Source organism: Xyrauchen texanus, chromosome 4 (assembly GCF_025860055.1).
Source record: "Xyrauchen texanus isolate HMW12.3.18 chromosome 4, RBS_HiC_50CHRs, whole genome shotgun sequence".
Taxonomy (NCBI): Eukaryota; Metazoa; Chordata; class Actinopteri; order Cypriniformes; family Catostomidae; genus Xyrauchen; species Xyrauchen texanus.
The window spans coordinates 737,501-741,047 of record NC_068279.1 but is presented as its reverse complement, the minus strand read 5'-3'; positions in this window follow the sequence as shown (position 1 = coordinate 741,047).

The window sequence follows — 3,547 nt, the reverse complement described above, 5'->3', positions numbered from 1 at the left end:
CACCCCTCCCTTCCACTTGCACTGGATTGCGTCATCAGTGGGCGTGTGCCCCCTACTGAGTAGTGATGTCATAATGGGTGTCTCGCTAGTGCGACAATGACTTGGCGAATTATCTTTTCTAATGTGCTATGATGAGATGTTTCCTGTCTCATGATTTACACGTTTCACTTCTTTCTTAATTACTTTATTTACTTTCCGTTTTTGTTTTTGTCTATTTCTCAGTGAGTGTATTTATGCCTATGTACAGAATGTTTACATTGTGGATATGTGCACTGTTAATGTTTTGCACTAAAAAAATAAATGGCGAATCATCAGTCTCAATTCTAATTGCTCGCGCGAGTTTGACCGCGATTATTCTCTTCCGGAAAAAGACAGGAGGCGGGGCTTCTACGATTTTTTCATAGTAAAGGTGCAACCAATCGCTGGAATCAAGTAGACCCGCATATTTTCAGAACTTACCAGGTCGTCCAGCTTCCTCGCTCACTTTCCTCCAAGCGATGTCTTTTTTCGTCCGGTCTCTGTACATGTATGACGTCGTGTGATATACAATTCCATGTGCCCACACACACCGCTACAACAATTCATCCAATTTTCCAGATTTCTTCTGCTACTACGTCAGTATGTCAGTGACATCCGGACAATCTCAATGCTAATAGGCTTTCGCGACAACACATCATTTGGAAAAATTTCAACTCGTGCGAATATGCGAACGAAGCGATTCCGCGCGTTCGAGTTGCGTCATGTGCTTCATTCGCGCCGCCCAGCACGAATTTGCGTCTATTCACATCTTTGCATTGACTTTGTATGTAAATGTCACGCCAAGCAAAACGCTTGCTTCACGTTGTATGTGAACACACCATAAGGGGAACTGGTTAATTCTAAATAAAATAATAAATAATAAATGCTATTTTGCATAAGGAAAATTACTTTTTGGACCATTCAGACATTTATTTATTTTATTGAAAGATATGAAAGTCTGGTTTACAGAAATATCAAACCACTATTTTAGACAACAACCTAAAAATATACCAGTTCCCTCTCATTTACCCAACAGGTATTTCAGAAATATTCAAATTTTATTTTTGAGCATGGAAATTCAATAATAACATAAAACTATTTTTAAGTCTCTGAGCCTCATAATGTAGCTTAACCGTTATATCCCTGTTATACATTACTGTATGTTCTAATGAAGGAAAATTTATTTATTTATTTATTTTACTTTTTGGAAATGTTGCCAGATCACAACTCTCCACCACAATGGAAAATGGTCCAAAAACTAGTTTTTAAACTAGTCAAAAACGTACAAACGATAAATGTGTCCTCTTATCACATTGATATTCATTTAAATAATTGATGTTTTTTATTCAATTTGGATGCCTGCAAACTAAAGCGCAATTCCATGTTGTTACAGAGTTCCCATATGGCAACCTGTAGCCATTGTTGCCGTTGTGGTACAACATTGACCTATGGCAATGGTCATATTGTCTCAGTATCTGTAAAACTGTTATATAGAGTTGATCAGTTAACAACAACTTATCAGGGGTGCAGCATAAACACTTAATGAACATGCACCTGTGGAACGGTCGTTAAGATACTAACAGCTGACAGACGGCAATGAAGGTCACAAACTTATGACACTAAAGAGACCTTTCCACTGGCTCTGAAAAACACCAAAAGAACGATGCCCAGGGTCCTGCTCATCTGCATGTGTCTTAGGCATGCTGCATGGAGGCATGAGGACTGCTGATGTGGCCAGGACAATAAACTGCTACATCAGTACTGTGAGACACCTACAGAGAGGGAGACAGGAAGGACAGCTGATCATCCTCGCAGTGGTAGACGATGTGTAACAACACCTGCACAGGATCGGTACATCTGAATATAACACCTGCGGGACAGGTACAAGATGGCAACAACAACTGCCCGAGGTACACCAGGAACACACAATCCCTCCATCAGTGCTCAGACTGTCTGCAGTAGGCTGAGAGAGGCTGGACTGAGGGCATGTTGGCCTGTTGTAAGGCAGGTCCTTACCAGACATCATCGGCAACAATGTCACCTACGGGCACAAACCCACCTTCACTGGACCAGACAGGATTGGCAAAGGTGCTCTTCACTGACGAGTCATGGTTTTGTCTCACCAGGGGTGATGGTCGGACTCGCATTTATCGTGGAAGGAATGAATGTTACACCGAGGCCTGTACTCTGGAGCGGGATCGAATTGGAGGTGGAGGGTCCGTTACAGCGAAGACATCCTCCCTCATGTGGTACCCTTCCTGCAGACTCATCCTGGCATGACCCTCCAGCATGGCAATGCCACCAGCCATACTGCTCGTTCTGTGTGTGATTTCCCGCAAGACAGGAATGCCAGTGTTCTGCCATGGCCAGCGACTAACACAGATCTCATTCCCGTTGAGCACGTCTGGGACCTGTTGGATCGGAGGGTGAGGGCTAGGACAATTCCCCCCCAGATATGTCCGGGATCTTGCAAGTGCCTTGGTGGCAGAGGGGGGGTCACCTACCGAAATGTTTTTAATGGAGCAATTTGTGTAGCACTTCAGGAAGTAACAAAATCAAGTGTCATCTGGCTTAAAAACAGCATGGTATTGGTCACTTTAAAAACTGCCCTTTTATTTCTGTGGCAGGGCAGAGGGCGGGTCGTGATTATACACACCCGGTCCCTTATCAGGCTAATTAAGCCTCTGAGAGGGATAAAGGCTGGTGGCAGACGGTGGTGCGATGAGAGAGAGATCGTTTACGGACATGTCCGTCATGTGTGTTTGTGTCTTCTAAGTTATCTAAGTTATTCATTAAAAATATTATTTATATCGTCAAGCCGGTTCTCGCCTCCTCCTTTCCATTGATCCCTTTACACTGGTGCCGAAATCCGGGAAGGAGGAGGGATATGCCGTATTAGAGTTCTCGCCACTACCGTCCACCCCAATGGAGCAGCCGCGGCCATCTGCCGGTGGACGAGGAGCCCAGCCGCCTGGAAGAGGACGACGGCCGCAAGGGGAGAAGGGGCTCCTATGTAGTGAGAATTGGGCGTTCCAACATCGGAGAGAAAAAGGGGATAATAAAAATTATGTTTTTGAAGATAATTATATGGCCATTTTAATCCAAGACGCAGCCCTGCCTTTGTTAAAGAAGATACAATAGATGCATAGCATACTTTATTACCATAAACATATTTTGACAAATATATCGATGCATCACCCCAATATTTGATGAAGGTCTGTACATTAAAAAGCTCAGTGTGACATCAAGAACATTACTTTTATTTCCTCTGTACAGAAGTAAATGTATACTTGGGTAATTACACATTATTTACGATAACCTTGACGTTCTTTCTGGCCCAAATTTGTTTCCTGGCTTGTAAACCAAAATCCAAACAGTAAACAAATTGGTGTAAGTAACAAACCTCGCCATAGTCAGACGGTACAGTACATCGGTTTAAGTTTGGCAGTATGGACTTGGTGTCTGAGGTGTTTCCAGTCTAATGTCTACTGTTCACATGTGTGTGTATATGTTCTTGTAGCTCATAAAG